Raw genomic sequence first — 26931 nt, forward strand, 5'->3', positions numbered from 1 at the left:
TGCAGTTTCAAAGTCTTTCCGTGGCGTTAAACGAAGGTATGATCTGGAAACGATTGAAGAGTGTGTGTGGATTGAAATTCCTGTTAGAGACAACCACAGTCTACTTATAGGGAATCATTACTTTGCGCCGGATTGTGATATAAAAGCAATTGAAAATTATCTAAACACTTTAGAAGTAAACCTAAACTCGCATCTCTATCGGGTGGTCATGTTAGGAGATTTTAATGTCCCCAATTTTGACTGGCTAAACGGCACCCCTTCCTCTAATTGTTATTACTATAGCAAAATTAAAGGAAATTCTCTTTACGCCACCTCGTGCTTTCTTGGTCTAAATCAGCGCAACGACTGCGTTCCTAACAATGCCCTGCTCGACCTTGTCTTTACAAACTTCAGCGATCTCAGCATTTCCCTTTCTCCTCACTCGCTGGTCCCTCCTGACCACTATCATCCGCCTCTTGTCCTTAATCTTAAACTAAGTCTTGACTATCAACATACCTCGCTTACTCCTCGACGCAATTACGGGAAAGGAGACTACTTATTACTTTTCCATACCCTAGAAAACTCTGACTGGTCTTGCGTTCTTAATGAAAGCTCGGTTGATGCTGCAGTTAATAATCTCACGGCTACTGTGTCGAAGGCCATCAACCTAGCTATTCCCCTTGTAAAACCCAGAAATTCTGCATTTCCTCATTGGTTTTCCAAAACTCTTGTCTATTACATTAGAAAGAAGAATGCATCTCTTAAGAAATTCAAAAAATCTAAATCTGATTATCATTATAGCGTTTTTTCCCACTATCGTAAACTAGTTAAATTGACTATTAAATCAGATAGATTGGTTTGGTTAAAAACTATTGAAGAAAATTTGAAAACCCAACCAAAGCACTTTTGGAAATATATTTCTAATTTCAAAAAGAAAGACCAGTCGATTACACAAATTAAAGTTGGAGACAGTTTTATCACGGAACCCCAGGCAATCGCTGAGGCTTTTGCTGACCGCTTTCGTTCTGTTTTTAACTCCCCTTCTTGCGTTAATGTTACGACTAGTTCTGACTTCGCCTATTCTGATGTTTTGAATATTCCTCGTATCTCTGTTGATGATGTTACGCGGGCAATTAGTCGTCTCCGTTCGACGAAATGCGTCGGACCCGATGAAATCCCGACTTTCGTCATAAAAGGTTGTTCTGAGATTTTAACTCCTCTTTTACGCCATATTTTCAACCTTAGTTTATCTAGTGGGAACTTTCCTTTGTTATGGAAGCGAGCGGCTGTTGTGCCGATTTTTAAGAAAGGCAACAGCGCCTTAGTATCTAACTATAGGCCTATTTCGATCCTTAATAACCTCTCCAAAATTTTTGAAAGCATTGTTCATGATCACCTTTCCTTTTATTTCAAATTCAAATTACACCCCAGTCAGCATGGTTTTTGTAAATCAAAATCTACGGTAACTAATTTAGTTACCTACCTTAATGATGTTCAGCCGTCTGTTTGTTCACAGGGACAGATCGACTCTGTGTATTTTGATCTTAGGCAGGCCTTTGATTCAGTCCCGCATTCTATTCTTTTGAAAAAGCTAAATAAATTTGGACTATCTTCTCCTTATGTCAAGTGGTTCCAAAGTTATTTATCATCCAGATCTGCCTTTGTTCGCATTTTAGGACAGTCCTCTTCTTTCTACGCGGTGTTATCTGGAGTTCCACAAGGCTCTACCTTGGGACCTCTCTTATTTAATATTTTTATTAACGACCTTTGCGACAAAATTAAGTATTCTAAATTTCTCTTATTTGCCGATGACTTGAAACTATATCACGATATTAAATCTGTGCATGACTGCAGAGCTCTTCAAGCAGATATCAATTCCGTACATGAGTGGTGTAATGATAACAATATGGAACTTAACATAGAGAAAACCAAAATTATATCGTTCACACGTAAAACCAACAGTATCCATTTTAATTACATTGTTAGTGACTTTATAATCTTGCGTACAAATTGTATAAAAGATCTTGGTGTTTTGTTAGACAGTAAACTGTATTTTCACTGTCATGTAAATTGTGTTCATTCCCAGGCACTAAGGACCTTAGGGCTTATTCGTTTTATTACTTATAATTTTTCCTCTTTAGACAGCCTTGTTGTTTTATATAATGCTTTAATTAGGTCAAAGCTTGAGTATGCCTCGGTCGTTTGGAATAATCTTACACAGACAGATTCTAATAAATTAGAAAATATTCAAAGAAAATTTGCCAGTTTATGCAATTACCGATTTTTCCAGTTTAATATCCCCCGAAAATATGAACTGATCCTATCTACTTTAAATTTTAGAACACTTTATTCCAGACGACGACATCTCGATGCGTTATTTCTTATTAATGTATTTAAGGGCAAAATAAATTGCCATTCCATTATGGACGCTGTTGGTTTACGTGTGCCGGCGAGGCAAATAAGAGAATTTTCTACTTTTAGTGTGAGCAGTGCACTAAGGCATAGTCCTTCAGCCAGGTGCGTCATCGCTGCAAATGACGTATGTAAATCTTTGGACGTATTTAGCACAAACATTGTCTCCCTTGAGCGAACGTTCTCAACAAGGGAAATGATCTAGCTTGGTTATCTGTCTTTTTATATTTTTTAAAGTTTTACAATTATATTAGTGTTCCCTACGTGGATTATTTTGTTTTTATTTATATTCCTTCATTTTTTGCTCTGTGTTAATATTGTTTCTATTTTGGGTTTGCCTGTACTTGGCAGTTATATTTAATACTGTATATTTATAAGTTTAGTTAATCCGTTTGTGTAATATTTTTAATTTTTATTTCACTATTATTGTATATATTATCAGTGTTTGCCTGTTATTGGCTTCTTGCTGTTGGCAAACACGTAAATAAATTAATTGAATTGAATTGAATTGAATTGAATTGAAATCAAAGAAACCGCAATGCGAATTGGCACTGTGCTGAAGGGCAAAATTTTGGGCACTGTACTGAAATTCGATACCTTCCGCATGGGCTATAAGAGAAAATTCAGTGACTGAAATATCAGCCGTGGCATTTTAATTGATAAATTCTAAACCTTGATTTTGTATTTATAAATTTCCTGGTCGTGACATACATATGGAATGAAGATACCAGCTTCTTATTGTGGAATCACGAGTTCAGTACCAGTGAAGTCCATGTTCCATTTGTGGTAGTGTCAACTTTCTGTCCAAGTTATTTTATTTTCTTCCTTTTATTTTCTTTTATCGATCCCCATGAGACGTACGATAGACCCCAACAGCCATTATTTTATCAAAGCAAAAAAGTTAACTTTTAAAGTAAATATGCTCAGTCAGCTTTGTTCAATTCCCATTCATTCTGCTTTGTCTAACTGAACAATAAAGGGAAATTATATAATAATATATTTTAAATGCATAGGAATTTAAGAAAGCATAATATTGAGATATAAAGATATTACAGTAATTCTGTGGTATTTGTGGACTTAGTTTTAATTACCGGGTTCAATTATTTCCTAAGTGACAAGTCTGTGAGAATTTTTAATCACATTCAATCATACCACTAACAGCCATAGGACTTCGTCCGGTTTTATAAGGATAAGACATTCAATTAGTTAAATACTATCGAGAGGTGTTTTAATAATTGAGAAAAAAACTGAAAAATTTCCTATAGAAAAAATGTGATAATAACGGAAGTATCCTACAAGCATGAATTTTCCTGAAGTTTATACTCCAATAACAAGAATTTTTTTATATATAACACAGTGTCCCACTTAACGTGAAATCGGTCTCCATAATATACCGCAGCAGCAGCGAGCCAACTACCGGGAAACGACTTGGTCACAACCCAGAACGTTGCCTTCACATGTTATATCGTGGGTTAAGAACTACGAGAGCATATGATTAACAGATTTATTATGTAAAGGTAAACAAAGTTCTTGTGGGGTATTTTGGTGGCGGTAAATAAAGTTTATTTTCTATAAATAAAGGAACCTTTTTTTCACTAACTGAGCAACTATTAAGTTCACAATAAGGAGTATGATCCATTGAGTTAGTAAATTGGTTTTTATTAAGTTATATGTGAAATATTTGTGGAAAATGTAGGAAAAGATCCGATCATTTTTAACTCGGCTTTAGATGGACGTGAAACATCAGTTTAAACTCTCAGTGGCTTTGTTCCTGAGGAAAACGCTTCAGGTATCCACTCAATAGAAGGCTGGGTAAAACCCTGAATAGGCCTAGATTTTGTGGCAAAGAAAATAATCATGCCTTTTCAGGGAATCGAATTCAGATTATTCAACCAACATAATCGTTCTACTGACTGATGTAGTTATCTAGATTTTCAATTCATTATGTATAACAAGATATACCATAATTTTTTTACTATGCATTAATAAAACATATTATAATTCATAAAACATTTAGTAGAAACTCACAATGTGTACACCAATTTTACACAATGTTTAAAGAATCAATTCAGTCTTAAATTTATTTGAAATTTAGATGTATATATACACAAAAGGCTTCTATTAGAGAAAGTTGCTATTAAACAAATGCCAACTTAACACAAAAATATATAAAAAATTAAAATATCTTTGGTTTACAAATAACATAGCATTTATTTTCTTGTGTTATTTTATAAGACACAAGTGGAACGCTTTACTGAAGATGAGTGTCACTTTAAAAAATTTTGGCGTAAAAACGGAATGGCGGAAGAATATTTATTTCCTGGCCTCAAAGTTCAGCAGATCTCCAATCCATAGAAGTTGAGAGACTTTGTGGTACTTCGTGTTAAGGTCAAATTATGCTCCTCAAATACGATGGCATTGTAACAGTTATATGAAGACTATTATAAGCTACAACTGTAGTCAGTAAAAATACTAGAACACATGACAACAGCCAATTTCGAGGCTAAATATATGACAGGCTACATACAGAGATAACATAAAAATAACACAACCACAATAAAATAAACTGCACTGTTGTTGAATTTACAACTCGTTTCATCTTATCGCGTTTAATAACATAAACATAAATATTTATGTAAGTATATACACACACGCATGTATGTACAAATTGCTTTCAAACATGTTACAACCAAAAATATTAAAATAACACAAAATTCAACAACAAAACTTTGTTCCACCTTCCTCCAACTTCAAATCGAATACCCCCTATACGGTGTCATTTAATTAACGTCGCCCTTATTCTCAATGGATTGTGATGGAGCTGGGTCGCGCGTTGACAAGTTTCGACTTCAGATGTTCAATAGCTTTTCAACGATCTTCCTTAGTTACATGTTCATTTACAATTTAATTAGTAGCGGTCACCATATATCCCACTTGCTTTAACAATAAATAAGTTGGAATTTGTATTTATCAGTTTCGCTTTAAAAACAAGGATTTTTCCTTAATTGATCTACGTAATTGTGAATAGTGGTGTTTCCTTTGGGCTGTGGACTGAATTTTTAAATATTATTTAGGCATGGTTATTAATCACCTAAATTTCCAAATTATAATTCAATGTTTATTAATGACATAATTATAATTCAGCCATCTCCTTTATTAACCTCTCACTACTTACCAACCTAACGTTTTCAATTTTATTTTTTCCTTATCAGGAGGACGAGTAGGCATTGCCTGGGAACCTCGTAAAAATTAGATGAACCAGCCCCCCCCCCCCCCGGAAATAAAGTGTCCGTCAACTTTCCCCCATACTTTTTGTCTTTCCTTCGAATTTAAAGGCTAATTCTGGAAATTTGTTACCTATCTATTAAAAAGTATAAATAAGGTATTTCCGCAGTCCGAAATGTTGCTCAATATATATTCAGACTTTAGTGAAAACTGAATGCTTCCGTCATCAGAGCCTGATAATAGAGGCAGCAAGGACCTCTGAAACGTCGGTGAACTTCTACCAGACCACACTTCGCAACAACCCAGAAGACAGCCATCTTCATACTCATAGCCTTGAAAACCTCATTCTACAGAATCAAATTAATATTGGGATTCCGGTAGTTTCATTAATGCCACAATAAATAATGAAACACTATATTGTGCAGTTATGATGTTATGCAATATAAATGAAAGTTTGCTATTCAGAACACTAATTACGTAGCCATACATTCCCCTTTCCCATTGAAGCACTACAGCACGCAACTGATAGCCACTGGTTCGTTACTGCGGCAGTCTGAAATATTACAGAATATCTATCCGATGCCGAATTTCTTCAGTTGCAATGTTCTGAAGATAGCAATCAGGATACTAATGTGATACGATGCTTGTCAGGTCCTTCTTATAGTCCTTTGTATCTCCATTTCTATTGAATGGAGAGACTGAGAAAGACAAAGGAAGGGGACAAAAATCTGCAAACAAACAAAAGATTTGCATTGAGCCAGGCATGCAATATGTATGATTTGCTCTATAACATGGATTTGAAATTTATCGTTCTCTGACACTCGGCATTACATTCTTATGAACTCTCAATGCTGCAACTTATACACATCACTAAATTTAACATTCAATAACTTTTCTTCTTTCCCACAGAGCGTAGAACAGGTTCCATAAGTTTCTCAGTTTAAAAAGGGATAATTTCCATAAACACAATTAACTAAACTTTGTAAAGAACAAGCATTGCCCTTTCTTCTAAATAGATACTAAATTCTTAACTGCTATTTAGATGAGCTTCGTGATTCAAATTATTAAAATATCCTTGGCTATTGGTGCAGCTGAATTGAGAAAATGGTAATAAAATTTCGGCGATCCATTTAAAATACATCCTTGATTTACCAAGAGAAAATTAATTATTTTAAAAGATACATTCAGAGATTTATGAAAGCGTCAATATAAATAATATTTACAAATCGTAATTTATCGATGTTTGTCTTCTTGGTTGTGACGCTATGTGGACTTGAAAATAACAAACGTTTCGGAGAAACTACTTCCACCTTTAGCCTTAAATATAGAAACAATATGTTCCCCCACAACGTTATTATCTACCTATAACTCAGGGTTAAAAATTGAAGCACCATGTTAACGGAACTGGTTGGTATCCACCTACAGTTCCACACGGCGTTACGACCCAGAAGAACATCATCAACATTTAAACCAAGTTGTGAACCTTGAATATTATTTGTGCTTTGTACCAAGCTGGTTACGTTTATCTTTTGAGCAGAGACACGTTTAATTTTGATTTCCCCTGATGATTGTTCTGCGCATTTATTACATTCACACTAAAACACGCAGCGTTCAAACACTGATTTCAAAAGTAGTAATATCCCAGTATTAAGATTCTTGTGTTTGACGTTAAATGGGAACATCGTAATTCAGAAAATGTAAACATTTGTATAATGAGCCCATAGAGTCCAAAATATTCGAATTTTTCCACAACAGTCATCAGCAAATCTCATATTATCTTCATTTTGTAGTGAAGATAAACTTACATCATACCGCATGTGTCAAAACGGAACCAAGTATTTTTCAAAGTGTAAACAGTTTGTTTGTATGCATGATTTGATATATTTTAGATAATTATAAAACGTTGCAAATCTTAGCATACTTGTGCTATGTACATTTAATATAAAAAATATTGTCTCTTCTTAATTGCTCTGTGCCATTATTATAAATACAAAACACAAATTATTATAACATCAACTTCTGTATTATGATTTATAGCTGTCAAGTTTCCGCGCGGTCTGAGGCGTAGGCCTTGTGCCGATTGGTCGCTGGGACCGTGGGTTCGAATCCCACTCAAGCCATGGATGTTTGTTCAAGTCTCTGTGTCGTGCTGTCCTGTGTACAGGTAGAGGCCTTGCGATGGGCTGATCACTCATCCAAGGAGTCCTACCAAATGTCTAATAGATCAAAGCCAACGAAAGTTGGGACCCGCAGTGCTCAGGCACTTGAAGAACGGGTCGTTCCCAGTATCCAAGTAAGTATTATGATTTTAAGACACAGAGAAAACACACATTAACGCCTGCGAAGTTCGTTCTGTTCTGGGAAGAGTTGGTTAAATGTAAAACTGCGCATGTGTCAGTCAGCGTTTTTTTAAACTCAACGGGAAAACAACAACAAAAAAACACAAAATGTATATAGAAATGTCAACGCGAGAAACATCTCATGCAAAATGTATGAGCATCTGTATGCGTTGATATGTGGCAATTTGTCAATAGACATGTACCTCATACAAGTTTTGATGCATGTGTCCAAATCTAAACCTGCCTGAAAGAATGTTGAATGTTACGTAATACAAACCAGCTTTTTAATCTGCTCATCAAATAAGCGAGTGAATCGGGCAGCGGTAACACAGTATTTCAATCAACTCAAGTAACAAATTCAATCATTATACGAAACACAATACCAATCCAATACCATCTTTCGAAGTGTGGAGCGTTTGGAATATGAATGTGTTAAGGTCCGACTAAAAATTCTCATTAAGTACAAAAATGTGTAAAACAAGCAAAGTACCTTCCAACTTCAACTGCTCCTTTTATAACAGCTAGCCCTTATATTAACCTAACCTAACCTAACTTACATAGAGCCAAGTATCATAAAATCCTGATTATCTCCTTTTTACGCGGTAGTAGCGTAACTCAAAGTTATAAACAGGATTTACGTTTCTGAGCGGATATTTTAATGGTAGTCTAGTTGGTTACTGAAAATTGAAATAGCATTTTAATGACACATAAGATGCATTTGTTTGGGTTTCATGGACGCATGAGCGCCGAGTGTCCATATGGAGGGTAGGGAGTCACACTTCAGAAATGAGTTACAGCGAAGAGTAGATTTCCTACAAACGTAAACCGCGTATAAGTCTCCATCAAAGCGCTTAAACTAAGAATGCGTAAGACTGAATAGCATACGGAATAAAATGGATATAATACGCCTATATAAAATGTATGTGATATTTTTTATACACGTCGCTAAATATGCGCTCATGACGTATGTGAATCAACACACACAAAACTTGTTTCTTATGTTCGTTATTTGATCACACGGTGGTATCAAACGTGCACTTACACGTATGCTGTTTTTGCATAAACATATTTTATCTGCTGCTATAACAGTCTTATCTGTCAGTAGCCTAGTGGGCTAAACTGATATTATCACTGGGGATAATCCAAATAATCCTAATCCAGAACACTTTAGCATTACAGGTTTCTTTCTGACTTACTTTTGAATAATGTTTATTTACTTTTCTGTTATTCTTTTCCTTTTTTCATCTTAAACTGTTATTACTTTTTATCTTTTATTAGTTACATCACTGTCATTTTGTCCTTATGTGATTTTTCATTTCATGTACCTGTTTTTTGACGTAAATACGTCTATATTTTAGGGTCAGTGTCATTCGGCAAAAAGTGAAACGAAAAAGTGAAAGGAAAAAGTGTAACTGCATTGTTATGTTACCTTGGAAACTTCATCTGTTTATCAACAAATCGACAATAATGGTTACCTAGGAAACGTTACATTTCTAGGCAATTTTGTTACCTAGGAAACGTCATCTGTTTACTCGGCATTGTTGTTACCTATAAAACATTTCATTACATTACCTTACCTTACCTTACATTACATTACTTTACATTACATTCAGCTACCACAGACCCATCTTAAGCGTAACTAATTCAAGTTGATTAAGCAATGTCTTAAACAAATTTATCTCAATTGTAAAGCATGTATAAAGGAAATATTTAGAATAAAGCCAATATATAAACTTCCTTTCCGTATAGACGTATTTTCGTCTAATTCTCCTGAACCTTGGTTCCACTGTCAACTTTTTAATTCATTAATATTAAATACGCGTTGTTTCTTTAACACTCAAGATATCCAATCACACAGTTGTACGAAATCTATAACAGTAAAATGTTCTATTCGCATTCAAAAACAGCATATACTTCTCAAAATAAAATTGTAATTTTCCCTCAGACCAACAATGAAAAGTATGTGCCTGTACCTCTGTCTAATTCTGTTCTTGATCATTTCAAGTCTCATGCAGGAGACAGTGCGAAATAAAAATAATGAGTCTGAAGATAACGTGGGAAAAGCATTCCATAATGATGTGTTCTCAGCATCTGGTAATAACAAATTACAGTCGGTCACAGTAGCCGCGTGGATCTTGGGGGTTTAAGGCGCGGATGTCTGTTCTTGTCTTTCTGTTGTACAAGCCTTGCGACGGAACCATGTCTTGTTCAAGGAGTGCTGCCAAATGTAGAAAAAAACAGTACCAAACCTCTGTAAGATCTGCAGACGGACTGAAGCATCGAAAATACTATGCGAATTTTTTAACTGCGAACGCACACAAATCAAATGTGAAATTCAGATCTATATTTTAATGTGCCACTAAGAGGATAAATTATCTAAATACATTTGTTACTACGAGAAATTTAAGTCAAACGAATTGTGACAAAAGTTTCCAGTAGCGCCGAAAATGCTTGTGAAGAGATGAATTTACTGAAATGTGTAATTCGAGATTTGAAACTCTCTTACGCCAAGCGATAGTACTATTTACGCAAGAATACTTTCCTCTCATCATTATTATTTTAAACAAAAATATTTGTTTTCATCCTTCTGCTTGTACCCAAGCCCTTCAGTAAACCTTAGCGCAGCGATACTCAGCCACACATAAGGAAACACAAAGACTGATCTAATGTAAAACGTCGGCTTTCTGGTGTAAGCCGCGTCGAATATTATCCAACGTTTCGGCATACACTGCAGTCGCCACCTTCAGGTCAATATGTCGCCCGGAAGTTACCAACCAAACAAACAGCTAACTGAGGGTGGAGTCCTGCGAATGTTAGGTAACACCATTCCTGCGTAAGAAACGCATTACTAAAACAGGAATTATCTTACGCTAACGAGGACTTTGTCGTGGCGGAAGCCTGGATGTTAATTTTGGAATCGCTCTTTATGTAGGATAGGCATAGGCGGTGAGAATCTGACTGGGAGACGGAGAACAAGCTGTCATCCAATTAGCAATAAGAACGTGATAAAAGAAACATTTCATCATCAGTCTTCCCAGCAACTTTCTCGTCGCTCACTGGATAGCAACCCGCTCTCTCCCTCCGCCAATTAGATTGGCCATATCGCATTAACCGCTCACTGTCCTTCCCATAAAACATTCTCAAAAAATACCCACTCAACATATTCGCCATTAAGATGGCAACTGCAATGCTTGCCGAAACGATAGAAAATTTTTAATATTCAATACTGCTTATCCCCGAAAACCGAAGTTTTACGATGGTCTGCAGCCGTAAAAACTAAAGTAACAAAAGAAAATTTGATTGGTAAACGACGTAGCATGGACAGTAGGAGATTAAAAGCACATATCAAGGTCTATGTACAATCAGTCTGAACAGAGGAAATCTTCAGCACAGAAATTCTGTATGTGAGTTAGCTCTTAATGACAAATAGCATATGTCCATATTCTTTATTTACGAAGCTACTGCGACTTATGTCACTATGACATTAAATGTAGTCATCAAATTTGTACGTATATTGTTAATGATAACGGTAAATGACGGTTTGGTTTCTGTACTGCTTCATTACATTCCTTAATTATTTCGTAGCATTGCAAAAATCTGTAACAAATTTTTGATAAGAAATCGCCTATAATTCTGACCAATATAATGTTCCGACATGGATAAGGGTAACCAACTTGATGAAGAGAAATGCTCTGTGGATTACAAGGAAATTAGCGGTGGAGACTGGGGGGTCTGAGTTTAATTGGAGGGTTCGTGATATAAAGGATGATAAATATGATAATCTTGAAGCAGGTCTGCTTGGCTTACAGAAACGTAATGGAACTGTGATTTACTCTGCAAGACTCTGTGAGTGCATTAGTGGCACATAACTCAAGCTTATAAGGAGAATAGGGTAGGTCATTTTATAACAGTATAATACAAACATACATTTATGAGTGTTAATTCAGGGGTACAATTGTGAATGTGCAGATATGAACATTAACATTTTCATGAAAAGTATCTCTTTTCTATAAACTAATAGTCACTCAGCAGTTTAAATTTCCTGTCTTTTATAGTGTTCAATGGGGCGAGCCAGTGAACACTAACATGAACCAGATTAATTATTTCTACAACTTCATACATTTTGATATAAGATCCATTCGAATGTTCTGCCATCTATGGGCTCCTCAGTGATATCCATACTTCACGATTTCCAACTAAGAAAATAAACTGACAAATACATGAGTCAACCAAAAATGTAGAATAAAATGGGGCACGAATAAAGGATGCATGAGACTAAAAACTGTAGAGATATAATGTATGAATTAAAGCGATAATGAGTGGAATCAATGAAAAGAAAGCAAATTAAAACAAACGGAAGTTTGAGAAGAATTTATGGTGGTTCATTTTCCATAAATTTTTCCAAATATGATCAAAGGCTAACAGAACTTATACTCAATAATATTGGTCGATCTTTGTGCATAAAGTTAAGTTAGAAAATTTTCCAAAGTCCAGTGTTGTAAAATTTAACTTTAAACTTTAAGGCAGTAGAAATGCTCGTAATTCCAAACGCCCAGAAAATTATTTTACGATGTCACCGTAACGAAGTTTACAGTTTACTTTCATATTTAACGTTATCAAATGAAGAAATAAAAACTCTCTTCGTAAATTAGGCTGGTTATTTACTCCCACTGCACGTTTTATACAAAAACCAAGGCGTCAAGGTCTGTAAGTTTTAACAAATTAATTTTATTTTAAAACCCTTCAAATTTCTTAGATAACTATATTATACAATATATGTCTTAACCTTGTTTCAATATTAAAGACACTCGCGCGTCTAATGATAGGACTTACATACGAAGAATCCTGTCTTCTGGGTTGTAGTGTCACGTAGTCTGGTAACATTTTAACGACGTTTCAGATGTCATCGCTCAGCGGCACTACAACAAAAAGGAGAGCTATCTTTGTATTCACCGCTGTGATAACCTCAATTCCTACTTAGAATTTCAGTTTCATCAAAGGTCATCCTATGAGTGTGTACGTAATGTAAATTCTGTACCAGGAATACTCAACGTTTTGTAATTAGTATCCCTGATAAAATCAAAGAAAAGTCTGGCACCCCACGTAAAAAAATCTGTAAAAATAAACAGCCAACATTTATACTGCTGACAGAAAATAAAGTAGGTAGCACATATGGGTTTTTTTAATGTGTAAAGTATGTGAACTAATTTCAGGCTACAAGAACGGGAGGAAATTTTACATTTTTGGTGGTATATTAACTTTGCTGAAAGCCTAGAATCTAAATTCGTTTGAAAACTGTGACACAGGATTGTTCAAAGCTCTCATTTAATTAATCCTGTAGGTACATAAATGAAGAAAGCATTTAGCATCCCAGGGGATACAAGAACCACAGTTTGAGAACTGCTAGTCTACACTAATGACGAATAAATAATGACCTCTCCGTTGTCCTACTTGCCAATAAGCAATTAGTAGTCTACACTTTGTTATTCTAATTAGTGTTCTTGTTCTCAGCTTATTTAACATAGGTTCCGATTGATAATATTAGATCTATACAACATCAGATTTCAGGTGTTTGAGAATAAGGTATTAAGGAGGATATTTGGGCTTAGGAAAGAAGAGGATGGGGTCCGGAGAAAACAACATACTGACGAAATTAAAAATCTGTACTCCTCCCCCAAAATTGTCAGGGTGATTAAGTCGAGACGAATGAGATGGGCGGGGCATGTAGCGCGCATGGATGGGACAAGAGGTGTGCACCGGGTATTGGTTGGGAAGCCTGAAGGAAAGAGACCGCTAGGGAGACCTAGACGTAGATGGGAGGATGATATCAGGCGGGATCTATGGGAGATAGGAGTTGAAGGAAACTGGATTTTGTTGGCCCAGGACAGGGTCCGGTGGAGGGCTTTGGTTAATTCGGTGATAAACCTTCGTGTTCTGTAAGCCATCTAGTTTGATAGATTTCATAATCCAGTCAATAATATGCAATAATCTGTGCTCTGTAGAACGTTAAACTGTTACGTCAGCAACTGTCTCATATGTAAAATTAACACACCGGCATAGCTTCTTCGGAGATTTTGTGTTCTATGCATACGGAAAGCAGGTCTGGTCGGAGTACGACCTTCATTTAAACATTCAGAACAGCTGGAACCTAAAATTAATAATCATTTAAATCAGTGATATATTTAGTTATGCCAGTTATTGTGGTAGGTCCTAGCTGCCTCCATCATCACGTTGGTGATGGAGGTACCAAGGACCTCTGAAACGTCGGCAAACTTCTACCAGACTAAACTGCGCACCAACACAGAAGACAGCAATCTTCAGACTCAACACAGTGATAACCTAAAATCCTACAAGGCAGAAAACGTTAAATGTCGTTTTTTCAAAGTGTTAGCCGGACTAACACGGTTAACACAAACGCTCAGCTTCTGCGATTCAACCATTTAAGGAAATTGAAGAAGGTTCATGAGTTCCTGCCGTAAAAGTCTTTATAAGCCACAGTCACTTTATGTAACTGTGAATTCAAGAAATGGCTGCTGAGTGGTGTGGGGCATCCACTTGGGCGTGCGACAGATAATGTAATTTGTTTGCAGAAGGGCCCTGAGTGCTGAAAGTGAGACCGACTGCGTTAGGGTGAGGCACTTGGTCAACTTCGCTCCTTCCTTCCGCTTTTGTTTCACTTACGTGCAACAGATCGTCCAGATTAAATTAACACTGCTGCCCCGCACTAGCCACAAAGCAAAGCACGACTACTTCATACAAAGTTAATAACGGTGATGGACGTGATAAAAATTTCGAAATTCGGGAAAGAAAATGAAGAAAACGCACACGCGAGAAGCATAGGAACACCTTCAAAGTGTACAAAACATAGCTGAATAAGGCAGGCAGCAAGGAGCCAGAAACACCGACATAGGAGAATTGGATGAAAGTAGGGGGTACGACATTAGAAGTCTTTAACTTAGACTTTATATCAAGAGTTGCATTTATACATAAAAACACATTTTTTAAACATTTGTTTCTGTCTTCGTTTATTTTACAACGCTCCTTCGAGTTTATTTATTTTCAAAAATATTTAAAATGAAACAACTACCCAGTTTCGAAAAGGGCCTAATGTCGTTAAGATTTGTTTGGAGCGGTTAACGAAATCTATGAAATCCTCAAACTAATTTTACTCAGAGTCAAGTATTGAAATCATTTCTTCGTAGCCACAAAACGTTTTGTCACTTCGACCTCACCATGCTCGCTCGTAATTTTTAATTAGTCAATTCAAGATGGCTGTCTTCTGCGCAGTAGCGCCGTATAGCCCACATAGCGCTACAGTCAAGATGACAGCCATCTTCGTACTCACCTCTGTGATAACCTGAAATAGCACTTCGTCACTCTAGAATTAGGTAAAGAGTTCAAATTATGAATCGCATCATGTAACTTACTTCACTCCAATAATTTTCACCGCACCATTATTATCATTAGAATGGGTAACATAAGTAATAAAATAATAACAATAATAATAAGCACTGGTATGAACACATCCCAAAGGCAGTTGGGACAAGTCAGGAAAACCAAATAACTATTCTGTGGAATCAACAAGTCAAAACAGACAAAAGTGTTCCAAATATCAAACTAGATATTATAATTTGAAAAAAGAATGGAAGTTAATTAATTAATATAATAATACCAACCGATAGAAATGTAAATAAGACAGAAGCGGAGAAGATCTTGAAATATAAGGAGCTTTTCATTTAAATATAACGAATGTGGAAAGTAAAAGCTAAAGTAATCCCAATATTTATAGGAGCAACTGGAACTGTTTCAAAGTCACTCAAAAAATATGTGGCGAACACGACATTAGGGAACTTCAGAAAACCGCCATTCTAGGATCATCGTACATCATTCGAAAGACGCCCATGTAAAATATATAATGCCTCCCGCAAAATCTGTTTAATGAATGTAACACGTGTTAGAATACAAAATGTATTTCAGAAATAGCCGCTGAACTATATACCTCAGGGACAAGGTTCTTCTCGGATATATAGAATAGATGGAATAACAATAACAACAACAACACAGTGGACTCCGATTATCCGGGGATAGAATGATGAAGTTTTTTATTGATCGGACTGTGTATTAACAAGGGTCTATCTGATCTAATATAAAAATTTTTTTGTAGAATATAAACGTTTAAAAAGAAAAGAAATAAATACAACACTTACATATTATTTAACGTATTAACATGAGTCAATTGTCGCTAAACCCTGACGTCTGCGACAACAGAACGTTTATACTGTCTGTTAAAGTTACTTTAAAAACCATTTGGTATGTACTGTGTTAAACTTTATATAAAATCTTTATGTTGTCAGCAAATCTTTAAAATAATATGTAATGTATGTCTGTAAATAACATTATGTATTAGTTATTTTGCGTGTTTATCTTTAATTCTTTAGGATTGTGCGGGGTTTCAATTATCTGGGAAAATAAATTTCCCAATCAACCCAGATAATTGGGAGTCTAATAATTCGCAACATAAGAAAGAAACAAAAATATAACAAAAGTTATTGTTTTTTTAAATTCGTGAGCCAATATATAAACTGAAAAAAGATATATAACGAGAAATGAAGGAAAGAAAATTATCAATATAGGAAGTGAGCTTTGTATAAACTGTAATAGTCCTTTAAAAACAGAAAGAGAAATAAGACACTAAGGAAAGAAAGAAAATCTAAAAATACAAAAGGACAATTTGAATTTGCAGGGAAATGCAAGGATAAGCGTGGCACGTGCAATGAAACGGTTGTTGCTATTTTGTCGATAGTTTCAGATATCGACATACCAAGAAGTTCATTTCCTGCCGGAGGTCGTAAGCACGATCCACTTCCCTGTCACGTGTTAGGAGATGACTCTATCACAAGTACATTGTCAGAGTAACTGGCCTCGCTTTGGCGCAGTAGTGGTATATGTAACCTCGCCATGAAATCACTTGCTGGACCTGGACTAACCGCTGAAAAAGGTTACAGAAAATAACGCCTCGCTTTAAGGACATTCGTTCTTCGACTTTCGCTAAGCGAAGTGTCGATTAATGAAAAGGAATTTCATAATTTTTTTTAAAACACTAATTATACATTCAATTCAATTCTCTAAATAATACAAACCTTTCTAAATAACAATGACATATCTAATATCAATATATTATATAAGTATTTAATTTAATGAGCTTTAAATAAAGAGTATTCATTGAAGCAAACTGAAAATGGCCAAAATGGAAAAAAAAATACGAAAATGAAAAGATGTGTAAGGCTTAATATATGACGAATCAGTCTAAGCTTGTTTGCCTCTTATATGTATACCAGACATTAGTAGGAAACCTCAGATGTTGTCTGAATCTTCTACTGGGGGTTAATTCAAATTATGTTATTTAGAAAACGTTAGAATACAGCGTGCGGTGGCTAGATAGTAATTGTGCTGCTTATGTCAGTGATGGGGGGAAAAATCTGCGAAATTGTAAATACCACGCCTACGGTGTTAAAATCTCAGATAAAGCACTCTAGAAATTGAGACATACTTCACTAACAAACTCAATTTTGTTTTATATAGCTTTTTCGATATAATTTTATTGGGCTACGCTATCTTACAGTTTTAAATAAAAAAGTAATATGTTACTGGCACATTAAATTGTAAGTCTTTCTGACGAAGTACTTAAAACCATACGGCGTGTACGACTTAATTCGCAGAAATCACAAATACACAGACAAAAATAAAATAAAACATGACAGTATAGAAGTTCTGAGGGGCGGAGCCACGGACATGCATTCAGGCATTATGGGCAACTCCAAATGAAAATAACGCACAGCTCTAAAACGTAATAAAATGTTTCCACGGCCATCTGCGACCGTGGAGCGTATCGTATGGTCTCTGCGAGCCAACGAACGGAGATACAGTGAAGTTTTTTATTTTTTAAAATAAACGCGAGCGAGGAATATTCTGACATTTCCAGCGACGCATGAATGAAAGGGGTTGATGGTGAATAGCCCATACAGCAAACTGCATATTTATGAGAAGTATCATACACGTCACGTATCACACACGCGCAGCAATAATCAAGCATCTGTTTACAGTTGAGAACAGAGCAGCATTCTGCCCACAGCGTTTCTAAGTTGCCCAGTTTCGTAAGCTTTGATTTCAGTTTTATTAAAACCGTTTCGACAATAACCACTCATCCAAACACATTTCTGCGAGACGATAAAAAATACGTGATTATTAAAAAGTACAGATTAGCAAGGGTTTGGAAAACTCGAATGTTCTCTGTTCGTAAGAAAATATAGGCAGACAATTTAAAATCAACCGACAATGCAAAAAAATAATTAAACTCTAGCCTGTACCTAATTCTTCACTTTTAAATGTATTTCTGAAAGATTTTAAAACACACGTTGACAATTATCATATCACTTATTGTTAATGCACTACATGTAAGATTTGAGGTTTTCACAGCAGTGAGTATGAAGATTTCTGTCTTCTGGGTTGTTGCGCTGTGTAGTCTTGTCGATGTTTACCAACGTTTCAGAGGTCATACTGCCTCCGTCATCAGGGCGATGAGTCTGAAGATTTCTGTCTTCTGGGTTGTTGCGCTGTGTAGTCTGGTCGATGTTTACCAACGTTTCAGAGGTCATACTGCCTCCGTCATCAGGGCGATGAGTATGAAGATTTCCGTCTTCTGGGTTGTTGCGCTGTGTAGTCTGGTCGATGTCAACCAACGTTTCAGGGGTCATATGACCTCATAGCATGACCTCTGAAACAACCCAGAAGACAGAAATCTTCAATGCACTACATTTCCTCAGAACTTAAATAACTGAGTTTCGCTCGTTTTTTTTATTCCTGAGTAGAGTAGGTATCTGTTTTCAACCGTGCCCAGTATGACTATAGACCATATTCAGCCTCCTACCCAATTAGAACTGGGGACACTGTTTTCACGTTAAAGCAGCTGACGCCTTAAGCCGGCCACTCATTTTAATCGAATGCCGAGTATAAAAACGTGTGGGGTCCTTCATAAAACTTAATGGCGAGTGCTTTATTACGAATATGGACAACTTCAAACTTGTTGAAAGTGCATGTTTATCTGCGTATATCGTAAAATTTAATATTAATTATTTTAGTATTTACAAATTTCGACATATTTTTTTAAAAATACTGTATGTGTAATTAAATTAAATGTATCAAATGTACGTCAATCGCAACAGATAAAGATACATCATGATGAATGAACTTTAATTTGAGCGTGTTCGTATAATACTGCGTGCAGTATTGAATTCTACAAACAAGAGATATTTTGAAGATTTCTGTCTTCTGGGTTGTTGTGTTGTTGCGATGAATTCATCGCCCTGATGAATGAGGCAGTATGACCTCTGAAACGTTGGTAAACATCGACCAGACTACACAGCGCAACAACCCAGAAGACAGAAATCTTCATACTCATCGCCCTGATGACGGAGGCAGTATGATCTCTGAAACGTTGGTTAACATCGACGAGACTACACAGCGCAACAACCCAGAAGACAGAAATCTTCAAACTCACCGCTGTGAAAACCTCAAATCTTACAAGAGATATTTTGCTCGTTTCTTCAAATAAGACGAAAAGAAACGGAGAGAAAGTGGCAAATAACAAGAAAATATTAAAATCCCTTACTCTCAGAACCCACACAATGACTAAGAATTAGATTCAGCATCCGCTGGTAACTCTGCTTCCCCCTGCACATTTATAAGTGATTCTTTACCTATTTTAAACCCACATGTTTGGATAGTTCTAAAATTAGTCTGAGAAAGTACATTAAATTTTTTTAACACAAACCCATTATTTAAGTGCCATATTTTCACCAACTTATTGGTACATTTCTACATTAATGAAAAGCTAATTCACCATTAAATAATAAGAAAACACAATTTATAATTTCAGTACTAAATAAAGCCGGCTTAGGAATGTAATCCACATTTTTTATCGTCTGTAAGGAAAAGTAAACTTACCACCTGGATAGGTCTATTCAGAATTTAGAATTATCGAAACCACTAAGTAAACTTGGACGTCCATAGACTTCTTGCAGAATTTCGTAATTGCCCATTTACTGTACATTAAAGTCAGATATAAGCGTTCCATATATATATATATATATATATATATATATATATACGAAAAAGGTCAATTTGTTGGAATCGGTTAAGCAACAATTTAACCTCGCCCCGCAATTCAATAACTACAAAAGCCATTAATCAAATTCACCGATGCAAAAAAATGGCTATGATTCACATTAGTGCAACAACGCCACAGCCTCTGAAGATTACAATATATTCATCGCTTTCCTCAGTTTATTGAGGTGTCAAGGTACAGTTTTTTGAAATAAATCACGAAGGCCTATTTCAAAATCATATTCATGATCATCTTCCAAAACCATTCGACAATATAAAACATTTACAACGGAAACATGTTCTTGCATATGATAATAAGCTAATCTCATTAACAGCCCGTTAATTGTTAAATGAATCTTAAGGAACTGTACAATAATGTCTAGAAATGTTAATTAAGTGTCATTATTTGTGTTAGTATACTGTATCTACCGCACTTACGCAGTAACCAATAGATTTGCTCAGTCATAATTGCACGTGTGCGGGTAAAACTGAGTAACGTTCAGTCAAGTTTGTCAGACTGAATAAAATCTGTTTGGGCTTAATATTTAACTGCGAGGTACGAAGTTTGCAATTATGGTTTGTAGCGTGTACCCTATTTTCTGAAGGATTTTAAGCATCCCATGTAATATCGTGTAAAATCACATCATTAAATAACTGTCGCACATAAACTACGCGTTTTGCTAAGATTTAACTGAACAGTGTATGGAAATAACTAAACATTTTTAAATTGCAAGAAGCACTTCAAATTTTTGAGTTGTGGAGTCCGATCTGTGACAGTAATTTAAAGCGAATGGGCGCCTTTAAACTCACGATAATTCCTGCTTTTAGCAGGCAATTACAGAACAGCATTTTAAATTAAATGTTCTTATAAACACGAAATTGCGGAACAGTCGGAAGTGTTGAGAATGTCTTTCCCGTTACGACGTTCGTCGCCAGGTGCTTGCAGAGCAGCGCTAATGAAGTACTCTTCCGCACAGCCGCCTTGCAAACTGAGAGACAATAACCATAAGGGCTTGAGCGGGAGTCTTGCATATCTGCCGTCTTCATTTTCTCGAAACTTCCTTCTCGACTGACATTTTATCGTGATTGTCTCGACGGCAACCAATCTCGCATATTGCGCGTTGCGAAACTCCGGTCTCTCAGTCCAAACATCAGTTCAACGCTTGTATTCATGGATTACTTACTTCGAATCTCAGCTGCGACCCAAGATGGTTTGTGGTGGATCAGTCCTTGTAAAGAACACAAGAAAACGAAAATAACCACATACATATTACATGTATCAATTGCTGGATCTTACATACACAAAATTCTTGCTTCTTTATAAATTTATTTATTGGTGTTTTATTTAAAGATTCTGTCGGTGTAATTATCCTATACAAAGTCGAATGATATGATGATCAATCAATAATGTAAAGGAAGAAAAATGGAAGGACAAATCTTTTCTTTTAAATTTGAGGTATTCTTCTGCTATTTTCCTGATGGTAGTAAGAAAATCAACGAAACACCTCAGTAATGATAACTGGTCTTCGGATAGAGATTTTAAGTCGGGACATTTAGAATACGAGTGCTATCACTCGGCCATGACATTCGGCATCAATTATCCTGATGTTCATTAAATGCAGAGCTTATCAACCCAAGTAGAACACTACACTCCAATAAAAAGAAATTCCCTTTATATTTCGACAGATATCGAAACCATTTATTATAAAAGTACTAACACAATTTGGTAATGTATAGACATTTGGGGGGTGAGCTGTGAAGATCTTTGTGAGCTTCACATGAAGTACAGACGATATTAACCCGAAATGCATTAAAAATTCGTCCAGTGTTTTGGCGTAAATATCAAATTCCATTGAGTAGTTTCGAGAACTGAGCACGCGGACAAACCGACAGAAAGTACTATTTTTAACCGTGCTCTCATTATATCAGAACCGACTTTAAACAAGCCACTGCCGACAGCAGTTCGTAAACCGCCAGTTGCGAAACACTGCTACACAGCATAGCTGTCCTCAGATTTAACGTTGTGGCTTACTGACCAAACGCTTTCCTGTCATTATGGAGGTATATAACGACGACTGCCGGCCAGGACAGGTTTTGCCCCTCCCCTCAGAATGCCACTATAGTATCTATGACAAGCCACACCTACTTCATTCAAAATCCTTGTGCACACATCTACCATAATCATCCTAATTTCTAACGTCTGCTGCTACAGGCTGGCAACAGAACCACGGCTCAGCCTGGTACAAAATTAACAACTCTTCACATTATGAAGGCGTCATATTTTAATCTGTCGAAACAACGGCTAGTCTGATTGAGGGGTTTCGTGCTCTTTCTCAGTACTTTCGCACGAATGTCAAAATGTGGACAGCGATCACTTCCCACGACCTTTCTTCCAATATTCAGTACTCACAGTACATTAATCTCTAGCCCCATTCCACATTATTAACACCATTCGTAATATCTAAACTACAACATATTAAATGGAACAAAATAACGATGTCGATATTTTTCTTCTGGGTTGTAAAGCGATGCGGACTGAAGCTAGAAGCAGTATGAAGATTTCTTACTTCTGGGTTGTTGTGCTGTGTAGCCTGGTAGATTTTTACCAACGTTTCAGAGGTCATACTGCCTCCGTCATAAGGGCGATTCATCCTCTGAAACGTTAGCAGACATCAACCAGACTACACAGCGCAACAACCCAGAAGACAGAAATCTTCAAACTCACCGCTGTAAAAACCTCAAATATAACGTACAAGCAGCATATTTTCCGAAAAATGTGTATTTACTTAAACGTCCTCGAGGCGTCACAACCCATAAGACCAACATCGACAATTTAATCGCCCTGAGAACCTTGATTTAAAAAAGTTCCATATAATATTAAGAACCGTGATGACACTGAAGTTGCTTTTTACAAGAAAAAGCACGAAGAAGGATATGGCTTATAAGTAATGGTTATTTGTAAATGTAAAGTCGCTGACAAAGAACTGAAAAAATCCAGGTCTCCAGTAGCCGTTTCTCATCGTCACCGCGTCCACACAGGCTCTGAGGCCCACCCGGCTACCAACCCAATGGGTTCCGGGGATAAAACGGCCAGAGCTGAAGCTGACCTCCCATTTCCGACAGTGCAGAGGTTAAACATGTGTTAAGCACAAGTACAATATTTACTTAATTACTAATAATTTCTGACGGATTATTAGGTGTTCTCCACGCTCTAGCGTGAACAAAAACACATTATGGGCCAGTTCATGTCTGTCTGTTACGTTTTAGCAAAAATGGGACCTGAACCCATTCTTTTGTAACAATGAAACCTCTAGCAACATTAATGCAAGAAAAATTGTCAGTGGAACCAAGGTTCCGGAGAATCTGACGTAAATACGTCTATACGGAAAGGAAGTTTATATATTGGCTTTAATTACAATAATATTAACAACAATGCCGAGTAAACAGATGACGTTTCCTAGGTAACATAACAATGCACGCAAGCTGACCATTGTTGTCGATCCATATTAACACATTGTTGATATGGATCTTACACATTTTCATTTCACTTCTTTGCCGAATGACCCTTCCGTATAGACGTATTTACGTCAAAATATGCCATTGTTGGGACAGTTGAGCAACAATGGCCAGGAATCACAGTAGCGCAAGAATGAACTCCATAGATCTCTGATGACAGTAGAGCATCGTCTACCTATGATATGTGAAGATAAGAAAATCTTTGGAATGTTAGAGTACCCCAAAGAATAGTTTTTCTAATCTTTCTTTTACTTCTAATAAAAGTAAAATTAACACATTGCTTCCATTCAAGAATATTGTTAAGACTTGAACAGATCTTGCTACAGTGTTTTTGGTATCTATAGCACATTACTGGAACACAATCTGCGTATCAATTTCTTATCTTACTGTACATTCCGATTTGTGTAATGACATCCATTGTCTTACAGGTTTCCCAAATCCTTACACTGGCAAGCTTTGGAACCTAAAGTGGCGCATCATATCACACCACATTAAGAATTTTTCTACATCACAGGATAAAACAGAAAGAATACTGAGACAAACGTCCTTATGTGATTAAAACCCACTGATCTAGCCACGAAATTCCATGAACATCTGACACCTCGCACTGACTGTAAATAAAATCTCAAATTTCTTGTCGTTAAAACAGGACAATTAAATATTTCACCTCCAGATTCTGAGATTCCAGAACAATTTCACTCTTATAACAGCCAGCAACAACATATACAACGTTGTATAGTGTAGTTTGTTGCCTTGAGCAGGCTTGCTAGTCTGTGTGCTCCCATTTACAAGCACAAATGACACAGCTTCACTACGCAACACATTATTAGTATAAGGGCGGGCTATGCAATTACAAGCCGTGAGATTTATCAGACCGTGTGCAATCTGATTTTGTGTTCGGAGCTGCTCATCTAGTTTCGCTGCTCGATACGTCCTCTGTTATTACTGAGATTTTATATTGAAGAATTCAATCCCTTGCACGATCAATTTTGCCAATTTTCTGTTTGTGATTTGCTCCAATGAAAAACAATGAATATCTTGTTTCACTTGTGGGTCAACTTCCATGTGCGTGTGTGTTGCTTGGCTCTGAATATCTGTTTGCATAAGAGAATTTGTCATTTCTAGTTTAACACGTGAGGCTGGCTGCCTATTGCCTGTTAGTGGCTGATTAGTAGGTTATTATAATGATGATTAATTGCTGCTTTGTTAAACTTAGCTCTTTAAACTGAAAATAACAGGCCCTTAATGAGCAAAATGCGATGGGAAGATATCACAAATCAATCTCCGAGGTGGTCTTGGTCTAATTTAAGTTACTGTACCACCGTCTTTGAAGGCTAGATATCACCACTAAAGAGCTCGGTAAGAATAATGATAATCAGCCAAGTTTAAATCCTGTAATTTCGAGTGCACCGAAATCTTCGTTATCTAGACGTCATCATGCATAATAAGTGTGCTCAATACCTGAAAAAGTTTGGCCTATTATGTTCTATGCATTTTGACTAACGAAAGTTCTCTTCACTGTTATTTTATGACTGTCAGAACGCACGTTCCTGGCAGGATAAAAGACAAATTTACAACTCACTCAAACAACTGTTATTAGTTATAATATAAATTGCGCTAAGACATAGTCCTTCAGCCAGGTACGTCATCGCTGCAAATGACGTATGTAAATCTTTGGACGTATTTACCATAAACTTTGTCCTCCTTGAGGACACGTTCTCAATAAGGGAAAAATCTAGATAGGTTGTCTTCATAGATGATCTAGCTTGGTTATCTGTTTTTATGTATTTCTTTAACGTTTTACATTTACATCCCTAGGTGGATTATTTGCTTTTATTTGTATTTCTTCATTTATTTTCTCTGTGTATAATATTGTTTCTATTTTGGGTTTGCCTGTATCTAGCTGTTATATTTAATACTGTATATGTATGTGTTTAGATAATCTGGTTGTGTAATATTTTTCATTATTATTTCATTATTATTGTATGTATTATCAGTGTTTGCCTATTATTGCCATCTTGCTGTTGGCAAACACTTAAATAAATGAATTGAATTGAAACTTTTTCTTGTCAATATTGGCCTTCTGAGTTGTAACGTCGTGTGGACTTGTAGATAGATGTCAAATTTATGGAGGAAAATACTGAATCCGTTATCATAGTCGTGAAGCATGAGGTAATATGTTTATCCGAAGAAGTCTACTAGGTGTTAGTACCCAGAAGACCAAAATCGACAAGTTCACTGCCATGTGAACCAGAATTCTTATTAAACATTTCTCATTACCTTTTACACGCCAGATTCTCTGGCTTATTCCGATTCTAAATGCATTCTCGAACAATGAACTCTTCTGACAATACGAAAGACTCTCTGAAAAGGAGGCAGGTCTGTGGTAAATGGTAACTCCCATAAAGCAACTCCGACGGAGTACAATTTAAACCCGCGATCATAGTGAGACAGCCGACCTGGATCGAGCACAGCCACTGGATTAATTTAACTTCAAGAACAATGCAGAGGACACCTAAGTGTCAGATGGAACTGTAGGTTTCGCAGTGGGCTTTATTTGTGCCTTGTAGAGCAACGTTTGTTTTATATTTTTATAAATGTAATTTTAATCAACCTACAATTCATTATCAGAAAATACTATCTGCTATTCACATTACTAACTGTTTATTTTACTTAATTTGTTTGATTATGCTTATTTAACGACGCCATTAGCTCAGACTGTATAACGTCAAATGATTGTACTATTAGTGAAAAATTAATTGGAAAGATTTTAAAGGAAACGGTCGTGGCATTCAGGTACTGTGGCTATCAAAATGTGCCTGAGTAAAACCGATCTTCAGATCGATGTTAGTTTTTAGGATTCCCAAAATAAGTTTAAACGGAAAGTTGTTAGTCTAACCAAGATAAAACTTTTTTATTTATTTATAGAAGATATCTTGTCTTCTGCGTTGTTGCATCATGTAGTAAACTTCTATCAGACCACACGGCGCAACAAGACAGCCATCTTCAAACTCACCGCCGCCAAAACCTCAAATCCTACATAGTTTTTATTTATAAATTATCAAGTTTTGAAACTGCTCTAAGAGTTACATAAAAACAAACCAGAACCTTTTCCGTCAAGAATGACAACAACAACTAAAGCAGTACTAAAAAATACATTGAAAAGTTTAATAATGCAGTGTATTAAAATTAAAATCATTAATTATCTTAGCTTTATTACGAAAGCTGTGAAGCTTCAACACCTTAACATCTGTATAATAAATTATTTTCGAAACGATGTTTTCTTCATTAAGCCACC

The 26931-nt window shown here is 36.1% G+C and overlaps 1 long non-coding RNA gene across 5 annotated transcripts in view; it reads right to left on the minus strand.

Annotated features, from left to right (window-relative positions):
* Nucleotides 1-26931, minus strand: part of LOC110828739 (uncharacterized) — a 573656-nt gene that overhangs the window by 419576 nt on the left and 127149 nt on the right. For 3 of the 5 annotated variants that reach the window (XR_015537697.1, XR_015537699.1, XR_015537706.1), the window contains exon 2: nucleotides 12789-12874. The exons of the other annotated variants lie outside the window; for them this stretch is intronic. This is a non-coding gene — a long non-coding RNA (uncharacterized LOC110828739). The remainder of the gene's footprint in view (nucleotides 1-12788; nucleotides 12875-26931) is intronic. 5 annotated transcript variants of the gene reach the window in all.

This window comes from Zootermopsis nevadensis, unplaced genomic scaffold, assembly GCF_977971745.1.
Source record: "Zootermopsis nevadensis isolate Lab colony 2312 unplaced genomic scaffold, Znev_1.0 Znev_ptg000029l, whole genome shotgun sequence".
Taxonomy (NCBI): domain Eukaryota; kingdom Metazoa; phylum Arthropoda; class Insecta; order Blattodea; family Termopsidae; genus Zootermopsis; species Zootermopsis nevadensis.